Source organism: Nyctereutes procyonoides, unplaced genomic scaffold, assembly GCF_905146905.1.
Source record: "Nyctereutes procyonoides isolate TBG_1078 unplaced genomic scaffold, NYPRO_anot_genome, whole genome shotgun sequence".
Lineage (NCBI taxonomy): Eukaryota > Metazoa > Chordata > Mammalia > Carnivora > Canidae > Nyctereutes > Nyctereutes procyonoides.
This window is the reverse complement of record NW_026575139.1, coordinates 26,099,323-26,111,741: the sequence shown is the minus strand read 5'-3', so window position 1 is coordinate 26,111,741 and position 12,419 is coordinate 26,099,323. Positions and strand designations below refer to the sequence as shown.

General features: G+C 42.5%; 1 protein-coding gene across 3 annotated transcripts in view; it reads left to right on the top strand.

Annotated features, from left to right (window-relative positions):
• Positions 1-7,856: 7,856 nt before the first annotated feature.
• The window catches only part of PSEN1 (presenilin 1), a 74,678-nt gene continuing 70,115 nt past the window's right edge, over positions 7,857-12,419 (top strand). For 2 of the 3 annotated variants that reach the window (XM_055303937.1, XM_055303935.1), the window contains exon 1: positions 7,857-7,972. The gene's annotated coding sequence lies outside the window, so the exon portion shown is untranslated. The remainder of the gene's footprint in view (positions 7,973-12,419) is intronic. The other variant, XM_055303936.1, reaches the window with a different exon arrangement.

The window sequence follows — 12,419 nt, the reverse complement described above, 5'->3', positions numbered from 1 at the left end:
ATAAATGGAAATAAAGCACAGATGCTCACAGACATAGTTCAAAACTGTGGTGGCTTGATGCTGAGATGCAGTCCCTTGGTAAGGGGCTTGCTGGCACCACTCTTGATGCTCAGGCTGTGTGCTGCTTCTATAAGGGCTTGCTGCAAAACAAATGCTGACTACTATTTTCACTGTAGTTCATCTTTATTTTGTAAAAGTGAAAATCCTCTTCAGATTTCTTTTGATTAGCAAAACCAGGTGCTACTGTAGGTTTTTCATAAAAGTGGGGTAACTTGGGACGCATTGGTGGCTTAGCGGTTGAGCATCTGCCTTTGGCCTAGGTCATGATCCTGGAGACCCGGGATCAAGTCCCACATCGGGCTCCCTGCATGGTGCCTGCTTCTGCCTCTTCCTGTGTCTCTGCCCCCCCCCCCCCATCTCTCATGAGTAAATAAATAAAATCTTAAAAAAAAAAAAGTGGAGTAACTTGACTTCTGAAAAGCAGGGGGAACCTGTAGTAGTATTTTATCATCACAGATTACACTAGTGCAGCTTAATTTTCCTTTTAAGTAGATTATAAAGAGAAGAACATTTTTTGAGACAAATAGATGCACATTGTCTATGTTCATCAACATAAAGTAGTCTTCCAAAAAAAACGTGCCTGAGAACAAGTCTAATATTCTAGGCTTTATTCCCAGCCAGTCCCAGAGCACTTTCTCTTTAGAGAACTCTATTTTTGCTTATTCTGATTTTTACCATAGCGCTTCTGTATGTAGTGGAAGCAAATGATGATTTTGTGGAGTGCTGTTTCAGGTACTAATCAGGTAGAAATGCTAGATATAATGGACAAATAGAGAAACAGCTTATGAGTCAAACTGAACTGAACACTTATGCTTTCTTTTTACATAGGAAGTAAAAAAAAAGTTGTAATGCTAATAGTGTGTATATGAGGCTTTACTCAGCTTTTTCTGATGAAAAAAGAAGACACTACAGCGAAAATAGCGTTTGTTTTGCAGCTCTATAAATGTTTCCACTTATAATCCAAAAAATTGCTGAAAGGTTTTATGTCATAATGGTTACAGACTTCAGGTCATATTTTAGTCTTCTCTTAATCTGAAATTGGTAAATAGTATTGCTCTGCAAAAGATGGTGAAATTGATCTCTGAATGCCATGGATACAAAATGTATGACAAAGAATCCCCAAAATGCAAAGAAACAGTGTAGGTGTCAGGAAGAAAATTGGGAAATTCACACACATATGTATATATATTTCAAATACTGGAACAATTACTATAATTCATAGTATTGACCAAAGTAAGCTTATAATTTTTTATGTAGATTTTTTGAAATATAATTAGGTTGAATTACTGAAATAATTTATTTGCACGAGTGCTTACATTTTCATCTTTATTTGACAGAATCTTTGCCTTCTATTTTATTACTTGTCTTATATGAAGGCCAAATTAGGAATAGTAGTCTAAAATTAGCCCAGGAATGAAAGAGAATTTCTATAAGCAGAAGTAAATAAAAATTCTTTTCAAGCCATATTGTTTGCATTAAATGACAATCCCACGTCTGCCTACTGTGCCACATTCCATAGTAGTTGGATTTATGACCTAGATTCTCATTCCCAGAGTGGTAGCTGAATTGTTATAGGTAGTCCCTCTGGTTTTTTGTGTATGACATTTACTTAGCCATTGAAGCATGCTTGATACATGGCATTCGTGTTAAATGGTAGGTAGAGTGATAGACGTAAGACAAGATGCCTCTAGTAGCTGATAGTCTAATGATGGAGAAGGAATAATGAGAGGAATACTAAGACATATAAAGTAGTATACCAACTGTCATACTTGATTAGCTCACTTCATTGTCAAGAGAACAGGGACAGTAGGAAGATTTTCAGTAGAGCCAGTAATATGTGAGCTAGGAACTTAGAGGTCACATTATCTACCCAAAGCAACACTGCTACAGTGTTCCTGACAGATGGATGTCTAGAGGCCTATATGTTAGATTCTAATTCATGGTCTGAATCTGTGCTATCCAAGGTTTTAAGTTTGTTAAAGTTAAATAATTTTGAAACTCATTTCTTCAGTCACACTAGCATATTTCAAATGTTTGGAAGTCCTCTTAGTAAAAAATAGGTTTTTTTTGCAATGTATTTCAGGTGTTCTATGCCCATATATAGTCAGTGGCTAGCAATACTGTTTGGACACTGCAGATTATAGAACATAATTATGATTGGGGCGCCTGGCTGGCTCAGTTGGTTGAACATGGCAACTCTTCATCACAGGGGTTGTAAGTTCAAGTCCCATGTTGGATATATAGATTACTTAAACATTATTATGATTTCAGAAAGCTTTATTGGATAGATCTGGTCTAAATGTTATCGATCCAAGGGAGAGGGAAGTGTTTCTTAATAAAATTACCCTACACGAAGCATTTTTAGCAAATCTTTGTTGAAGCAAAAATTACTAGGTGTGAATTTAAAAATATAACAATTCTTTTTTTTTGTAACAAAAGGAACATCTAATGAACACTTCACATTGTAGAATCCAAAAACTGAAGGTTCGTTTCCTGTCAAAAAAATACTAGTAAATACTCCCTAGGGAAGAGACTGGATTGTTATTATTGGTGAAAAGCTATTAAAGTTTCATTTTTTTTAAATTAAAGTTTCATTTTTAAGTGTTTTATTGAGGCACATTTTAAAAAAAGATTTTATTTATTCATGAGAGACACAGAGACAGAGGCAGAGGGAGAAGCAGGCTTCCTGTGGGGAGCCCAGTGTGGGACTTGGATCCCAGGATCACGGCCTGAGCCAAAGGCAGACGTGCGAGCCACTGAGGTGCCTGAGGCATGCATATATATATATTTATTTATTTATTTTTATTTATTTATTTTTAGTTTCTTAAATTTTTAAATTTAAGTTCAAAAATTTTTTATTTTGGGATCCCTGGGTGGCACAGCGGTTTGGCGCCTGCCTTTGGCCCAGGGCGCGATCCTGGAGACCCGGGATCGAATCCCACATCGGGCTCCCGGTGCGTGGAGCCTGCTTCTCCCTCTGCCTGTGTCTCTGCCTCTCTCTCTCTCTCTCTCTCTCTCTCTCTCTCTCTCTCTCTGTGACTATCATGAATAAAAAAAAAAAAGTAGTTAAATTTTTTTTTATTTTGATTTGGTTTATTCATGAGAGAGACACACAGAGAGCGGCAGAGACATAGGCAGAGAGAGAAGCAAGCTCCATTCAGGGAGCCCGATGTAGGATTCAATCCCAGGACTCCAGGATCACACCCTGGGCTGAAGGCAGATGCTCAACCCTTGAGCTACCCAGGTGTCCAGAGGCATATTTTTTAAAAAGAGGGGCCCAGGGGCAGCCTCGTTGGCTCAGTGGTTTAGCGCCATCTTCAGCCCAGGGCGTGATCCTGGAGACCTGGGATAGAGTCCCACGTCGGGCTCCCTGCATGGAGTCAGCTTCTCCCTTTGCCTGTGTCTCTGCCTGCCTCTCTCTCTCTCTCTCTCTCTCTCTCTCTCTCTAAAGTAAAATAAAGAGGGGGGCCCAAGTTCTTTATTACAGAGGAAATTAAAATTTCATAAAGGCAGGGCACCTGGCTGGCTCAGATGTTAGAGCTTGTGCCTCTTGGTCTCAGGGGTCATGAGTTCAAGCCCCACGTTGGACATGGAAAAGAAAAAGGCAAACTGCCTTAATGTGGGAAGTGTTGAGTTGGATAGCCTTAGAATAAGTGGTATTAGGGATGCCTGGGTAGCTCAGTGGTTGAGTATCTGCCTTTGGCTCAGGTCCTGATTCTGGGGTCCTGGGATCGAGTCCCACATCATGCTCCCCACAGGGAGCCTGCTTCTTCCTCTGCCTATGTCTCTGCCCCTCTCTTCCATGAATAAAAAATAAAATAAAATAATAAAATAAAATAAAAAGAATAAGTGGTGTAAATAACTGGCCTTGGTTCTCTGCTTGACCAGGTCTTGACTTTATGTACTAGTGACCAGTGGCTGTTCTACTCTTAGTCTCCGACAGCCTCTCTCACCCAAGTGGTTCTAACCAGTCCGACACTTTGGATTTCTCATTTGCTTCATCTTTTACCACTTAGTATTGGTTTTTGGCACCAAAGCCAAATTGGTTTTGTATTTCCATTCTCGGTCCCAAGTTCCAAACGCTTTTGGGAAAATAATAAATGTACCACTGCAGATACTTTGAACCCTTGGTGCTATATTTCTCGTTCTTCTACTGAACTCCAGTTCTTTTCCACACACATTCCAGCTTTTGTTTTTGAACCTTCAGTGCTATATAGTAGTTGTGGAAAAACTATTAGCAGAATGAGTGAGAATCCTTTGATTTTCCTCCCCTTACTCAGCAATTAAGTCTCAAGTTTAACAAAACCTTAACTTTAAAAAAGTCATTAGGCACATTCTCCAGTTCTAGCTTTCCAGTTTATGGTGACATGCATCTTAAACCTTTGCTTTCTGTAGTTAATGATAGATGACTCTATCCATCCTATATAGAAGACCTCCCCAACTCCACAGGCTCTGGTTTCTAACTATATTTTGCAGTTTCTTGAGCCTTGCTCAAGTATTTCGTGATCTTCATTCTTCAGTCTGGACTAAGTGTTAACACGAAAACTTAATCTTGGATCCTATCTCCTATCCACTACACTATTGAGATTCCACAAAGAGTAGCTTATAATTGCATGTGCCTTCCAAAGGCCTCAAGTCTCAAATATTTTTTATCACCATTCCACTGATGACCGGTGATGACCTGAAGAGACTGTGACCTTGTGAGAGGTTCCACCCTATCTCTTAACACCATGGACATTTGCTATTTGGTATCTAGGATATCACTTTTGCCCTGCCCTACTTTTATGTCTTTCCCAATGTCTTTGCTGGCTCTTCATCAACAAATCTTGTATATTTGTTTGTATTTCTTTTAATTAAAAAAAAAAGATTTTAAAGATTTATTTACTGGGTTCCTGAGTGGCGCTCAGTTGGTAAAGCATTTGACTTGACTTCAGCTCAGGTCATGCATGATCTCAGGGTCCTGAGATGGATCCCTTACTTTGGGTTCTGTGCTCAACCCAGAGTCTGCTTGAGATTCCCTCTACCCCTCCCCCCAAAATAAATAAAATCTTTTAAAAATATATTATTTATTTATTTATTTATTCATAGAGACACAGAGAGAGAGGCAGGGACACAGGTAGAGGGAGAAGCAGGCTCCATGCAGGGAGCCCGACGTGGGACTCTATCCCGGGTCTCCAGGATCACACACCCAGGCTGCAGGCGGTGCTAAACCGCTGCACCACAGGGGCTGCCCTAATAAAATCTTTTAAAAAATTACTTAAGTAATCTCTACACCCAACATGGGACTCAAACTCACAACCCTAAGATCAAGAGTTTCAGGCCCACAGACTGAGGCAGCCAGATATCCCAAAGATGTGTTTCTTTTCTTTTTTTCCTTTTTTTCTTTTTCTTTAAGATTTTATTCATTACACAGGCAGAGGGAGAAGTAGGCTCCACGCAGGGAGCCCGATGTGGGACTCGATCCTAGGACTCCAGGATCAGGCCCTGGGCCAAAGGCAGCTGCTAAACCACTGAGCCACCCAGGGATTCCCAAAGATGTATTTTTTTTTTTTCAAAGATGTATTTCTAAGAAGATGAAAAAATAGCAAAAACTGGTGGAAAAAGTTATCTGTAGTCCGAGTCACTGGTTGCTTTCTTTTAAATCACTTTTTATTTTTATTTTTTTTTAAGATTTTATTTATTTATTCATGAGAGACACAGGGAGAGAGAGGCAGAGACACAGGCAGGAGAAGCAGGCTCCATACAGGGAGCCCGGCGTGGCCCTCGGTCCTGTGTCTCCAGGATCACAACCCAGGCTGAAGGCAGCGCTAAACCACCTGAGCCACCTCCTGGACTGCCCTTAATCACTTTTTAAAAATCACCTTTTGGGATCCCTGGGTGGCGCAGCGGTTTGGCGCCTGCCTTTGGCCCAGGGCGTGATCCTGGAGACCCGGGATCGAGTCCCACGTCGGGCTCCCGGTGCATGGAGCCAGCTTCTCCCTCTGCCTGTGTCTCTGCCTCTCTCTCTCTCTCTCTGTGACTATCCTAAATAAATAAAAATTAAAAAAAATAAAAATCACCTTTTGGGTTATTTTTTGCAAGAATGTGATTTGACATAGTGGTGTTTATACATATGCATAAATCTTTGTCTATTTTTTTCATTTAACAATGTTTCTGTTACACATAACCTTCATAAACAATTTAATGACATTCTGTGAAATGGATGAACCAAAATTTATTGTAGGATGTTTAGCTTTCCAATTTTTGGTATTAAACTTCATGAATATCTGCACAAATATTTTGTATTGAGATTGTGCCTAAAAAAAAGTTTACCAGCAATTCTTTTTTTTTTTTTTTTTTTTTTTTGAGAGAGAGCGAGCAAGCGAGCACATGGGTACAAGCATGGGGAATGGCAGGTGGAGGAAGAAGCAGGTTTCCCACTGAGCAGAGAGTCCAATGTGGGGCTCCATTCCAGGACCCTGGGATCATGTCCTGAGCCAAAGGCAGAAGTTTAACCAACAGAGCCACCCAATCCCCTAGTTTACCACTATTTTAAGACTTTCTACTCATATTACCAGATTGCATTCAAAGAAATTGAACCAGTTCACAAATAGATGGGGTTTAGCCTACGCTTGTTTGACAAGTGTATTGAACGGTTTTATGTGCTGGACACTGTTCTCAGCACTTGCAATATATAAATGAACAAATAGGCAAAATCCTTATCCTTGTGAAATTTAAGGAGGGAGGAGGAAATGACTTCAATATCTTTGGGGAGGGGAGCTGCCAACATTTTTATCCACCCAACTTATCTGTTCCCTGTTAATGGAAAAACCTGCTGCGGTTCTTAAAATGAAGTTGGGTGTAAAACCTATTTAAATCTGTTCATGTATTGGATGGGGAGAGGAGGGAGGGACTGAGGGACTGATGCTCCAGGAATATAAAGGGCTATCTTGGGGGAGGAATTTAAAAGAAACAAAAGCTATCATTTGGCCAGATGCCACTCCTCATTGATTTCATTGTCAGTTTTCTGTTACCTGTGAATTTGAGCATTTCTCCATTCTCCATCTTTGGTTTTACATGATTGTATTCAGTTTACTTTTAGCTTTCAGATGAGTATGCTATGCTACTTAAGTTAGGTGTTGGTGCTGTCTTCACCGCAATTTGGACGGAAAACGGGCAGATGCGGGAATTAAGTGGCCGTTGAGCAATTCACTGTGTACCAGGTGCCCTGGTTTTGGGCTTTCAAAAATAAGACACATTTTATGCTCTCTGGAAGTTTACCATCTAAGACTGGATCTTAAACTTGAAGCCTAAGAATCCCGGGCTGCGTTCGTTTAAAACGCAGTTTCTCGGGTTTCCCCCACCCACCAGAAGTTTTGATTCATTTGGGTAGTGTATGCAGGGCACAGGTATTTACGATTTTCATTAGTCATCTGTATCACCAGTGATGCAGCGGATTCGCACTGAGAAGCCCTACAAATAGGTCCTAAGAGATAAACGTTAAGATTTAAGATGTCATCACTTGGAGGGCGGAGGAGCACACGCTGGGCCCCGCTGACGTAGAACCCTCGGTGCTCAGCTCTGCAGTGTCGAATCCCAGACCATCTGGGACCCGCACTCAGCACTCTGGGCGGGCTCCTCCAGGTCCCCGGGGTCGCCCGGAGCGCAGCGTTAGCCCCCCGCTCCGCCGCGCCACCGGAAGCCCCACCCTCTTCCCCCGGGTCCCGCCCCCTACGCCGGTGGGACCCGCCCCTTCCCCGGCCGGCCGCCAACGGCGCCAGAGCCGGAAATGACGACAGCAGCGAAGCTTTTGGGGCGGGGCCTGGGCCGGGCCGCTCCAGAGGCCGCGATTTCACATCGGAAACAAAACAGCGGCTGCTCGGGAAGGAGCCTCCCCTGCGAGCGCCCGGTGGTGGCGGCAAGTGAAGAGTAGGTGCGTGGTGGGGAGTTTGGGGAGAGGGGAAGGCGCCCCTCGCCTGGTGCGGACACGGGCGGTGGCGGGCTGGGCCGGCTCTTTGTCGCCTCCCGGGCGGCGCAGCCGGGTGTCCTCGAGGATGAGGAGCGGGGCGCGGCCGGGCGGGGACCGAGGAACCCCTGGTGGGGAACGCGGAGGGACGGCCCGTTTCTCCAGCTCCGGGCGCAGCGCGCGGTCGGGTCGAAGAGAGATTCCCCTCCGGAAGGGCTGGTTTCCCGAAGACGTTTCAGGACGCAGGTGCCCGGGTCCTCAGCTGGGCCGGGATTGACGGTCTTGAGTGGAGTGGAGCGGAGTGGAGCGGAGCGGAGCGGAGCAGGAGAAAGAGGAAGCGCCTTGCCCCGGTCTGGTTGAGCAACTGGTGAAGCTCCGCGCCTCATGCCCCGAGTGTGCCCTTGTCCGGGAAGTGAGTGGCACTCAGAGAAAAATTCCTTACGTCTCACGTTCGAGGTGGACAACAGGGTCTGATGCTTTTTGCCTCGGTTGGGACCGTCGCGAGGCACGATGTTGTTCGGGGCTTTGCATGTGCCTTGGGTGTTTGCGTTTTCTTCCCGCTCAGGTTGTTTTTTTTTGTTTGTTTGTTTGTTTCCTTCGAATAAATAATTTGCTTCTACTGTAGGAGACTAATTTAATAATTTTAAAAGCATTGCTTGCCTGCTTTGGGCAAGATGAATATAGTATTCAGGGTTTGCTCTGGGAGGTAAGAATAGGGTGCAAAAAACTATGGCATATATAATGACTTTAATATAACTGAGCACATTGTAAAGCTCGTAACATTTCCTGAGGTTTGAGGCAGGCAGAAGTCACATCTGGTTAGGAAATCTTGTTATTTGAGTTATCTTTGGGTGGAAAGGTTTTCACCCCTTGAGTTGAAGTGGGTGGGGCGTTATAATCAGAGGGTATATTACAAACAGGGGCCCACTCTGAATTAAAAATAACTGTTAATGAAGGAAAATAAAGCAAGAGAGTGGATTGGAGCTTGTTGCATTTGACTAATTTCAGTCACCTGCAAAATGCCTATTTCAGTTCTCCTTAATTCATGTGCAGACTTCACCAACTTAAGACTCGCTCCACCACCATTTAATAAACCCTTAACAGTGAGAAAAGGATAATGTTTATTGAGTGCATGCATGGATTCCTTCCCCTACCCCACCCCCAATAGATCATAGAAATGGCATCTATCAGTTGGTTTTCCATTCTGCTGCTGCTGCTCCTTGGATAGACCGTTAACGCAGCTCTGGGTGTACTTCTGAAGGGATGTGATTTATTGCTGAATTTTAAGTTAATGGCTGCAACTAGACCTAGACTGCTAAATGAATTTCCATTTAGAGGGAACTAGAGGATTGAAGTTGATCTCTGAGAACCACCCTAGCAGGAAAATACAGCATTTGTCAGTTACCATAGCTTCTGTGGACCTCTTCCTCTTTCAGATCCAGGCTCTCTCTGCTCCTGCTTTCCCACTAATATTATTGCAGATTATAGGGGAGACTTTTTTAACATTATATTCTGAAAAACCTTTCAAAGACCTCTAATTCTGCCTCTCCTTCATGTGATAGATACTAGGCAGACTTGGAAGGTATGTTAAGAGTGGCACTGTTGTGGTCAGAACTTTAGGCACATTAATCTGATAGTTGGGGCTAGGATGGATAAGAGAATGAGATGACTTTTGCATAATTCTGGTGAGATAAGATGAGAGTTTGGTGATGGCAGAGGCTTAGGAGGAAAAATGGGGTGCCTGAGTGGCTCAGTTGGTTAAGCTTCTGCTTTTGGCTCAGGTCATGAGCTCCCCCCCACCTCCAAAAAAAAATCTGGCTCCCTGCTCAGCAGGGAGTCTGCTTGTTCCTCTCTCTCTGCCCTTTCCCCTACCTGCTCATATTTTCTCTCTCTGTCATAAATAAATAAATAAGTAAATAAGGAAAAACATTAACAGGACATGACAGCCAATTGAGAAGCAAGGAATAAATAGAATTGACTAGGAGGCTTTAAGTTTGAAGAATGGGAGAGACAATTGCAGAAATAAGGAAGTTAGGAGTGAAGAACTAGTCTAGAGAGGAGAATGAGGAAGTGGGTTGGGAGTATCACTTTTGAAGTGCCCGTAGGTCGAAGATGTCCCATGGACAGACCTGGAACTGTAATAGACTTTAAATAGACTTACTAGCTAATGTTGGAGCAGTGGAGGAGATGCCTAAGGAAAGGAAGGGGACAAGAAGGCCCAGGCATACGACTTATAGTGAAGGAGTGGAAGAAGGGTGAGAGGAACCAGCTGAGGAGGATGAGTGTTGGGAGGAGAACCTCCATAGTGCAGTGTCACAAAGGCTAAGGAAGAGAGGGAAGCTTCGGGAAGGAAAAGGCTCTCAGGGATTTTCAGAAAGAGCTGAAGATTTAGAGCAAGCAGCATGATCTGGTAGGAAACTATGTGAGCTACAAATGTTAATTTAAAACTTTTTTAATAAACATTTTATAAAGGTAGGAAATAGATAAAATTAAATTGAATATTTTATGTAACCCAGTACATCTAAAATATTTTTTAAAACATGTTCTTTTTTTCAAGATTTTATTTATTCATGAGAGACACACACACACACACAGAAGGAGAGGCAGAGACACAGGCAGAGGGAGAAGCAGGCTCCATGCTGGGAACCCGACCTGGGACTCGAAGGCACTAAACCACTGAGCCACTGAGGCTGCCCTAAAATATTTTTTTTAAAGATTTATTTGAGAGAGAGCATGCGAGAGTGCCAAGCAAGGGGAGGAGCAGAGGGAGAGGGATATGCAGACTCCTTACCAAGCGTGGAAAGCGTGGAACCCAACTCGGTGTGATCCCATGACCCGAGATTATGACCTGGATCAAAATCAAGATTCTGATGCTCAACCCACTTAGCCACGTCGGCGCCTTACATCTAAAACATTTTTATTTCAACATGCAATTAATATAAAAATATACTTGTCTGATTCCTCCTCTAGATAGTAAACTCCTTAAGTAAACAAGTATTATCTGCTAGTAGCATCCCCAGCACCTATCACCATGTTTGGTTTGGTAGAAGAAACCCAGTAAGTGTTGGTTGGTTAAAGGTGTTAGTGTTTGGTTTTCACAGTGCTTTGTACAGTTGCTTAAACTGATCTAAAGCAGAGGGAAAGCAGCCATTGCTGGATATACAAATTAATTAGATGTTAGTAGTCATGTTTTCATTAAAGATTAGTTGTATTAAAGCCATTTCCACAGAAGTTTGAGGCAAACTAGGAGTAATCATACCTTCTATGTAGAGTTATTCAAAGTAAAGTTTTATTGGGGAAAAGACTCTTTATTTTTATTTTTTTTTTTTTAAAGTTTTTTTTTTTTTTTTTTATTATTATTTATGATAGTCACACAGAATGAGAAAGAGAGGCAGAGACACAGGCAGAGGGAGAAGCAGGCTCCATGCATAGGGAGCCCGACGTGGGATTCGATCCTGGGTCTCCAGGATCGCGCCCTGGGCCAAAGGCAGGCGCCAAACCGCTGCGCCACCCAGGGATCCCGAAAAGACTCTTTATAATTACTACAAATATTGATAATACAGGACCATTTCTATAATTATGAAATCTAAAAGCCCCTGAAAAAAACAAAAGGCATTTTGTAATTCATTTGACAGAAGAATTTAAAACTGAACCTATTAATGTAATTTAAGACTGCTTATATGTTTCACTATATATTTATCAATGTGTTTGATTTTGTGGTTCTAAGACCTTGAGAGAGCATTATAAAACACAGAGTATTTGTATCATATTACCTTTATAAAATCTGAGAAAAATATGAATTCTAAACACACTTCTAAGGGTTTTAGATAAAGCTAGATTTGTCAGTCTTCCTTCATTTTCATTGTTCTGAACCCAGGTAACCATTATTTAAAAACAATTACAATAACTATATAACAGACCTCCCCAAACTCCGTGCCTCAGAATATTTGTTCTTAAGGCTTTGCTTGGAGGTGTAGGACTATGGATCAGCCAGGGCAGTTCTGCTTTGCATGTTTTATTCTGGGGCCCAGGCTGAAGGGCCAGTGGCTACCCATGGTAGGCTTTTCTTAAGGCAACAGCAGAAATAAAAGAAGATAAGTCCAACTGCAGAAGCACAGTTCAGGTGTCTGCTTGTGCCACATCTGCTAAGATCTTTTTGACCAAAGCAAGTCAGATGATTGTGGCTAGTAGGCTGCACCCACCTTGAAGCCAAAAGCAGGTCTCTGAGCCAAGCCGAGCATCACTGGAATGGAAAAGTATATTTCTCCCTCAGGGATGCTGGGGGAGGGAGGGAATATTTGCTGAATAATAATCTAATCTGCCACAGATGGCTCACAGAAGTAGAGTGGGATGGAAGGAAGAAAAAAAAAATCAAATAACTGTATCACTCTCCTTGCTCTTTTTAGAGTCTGCC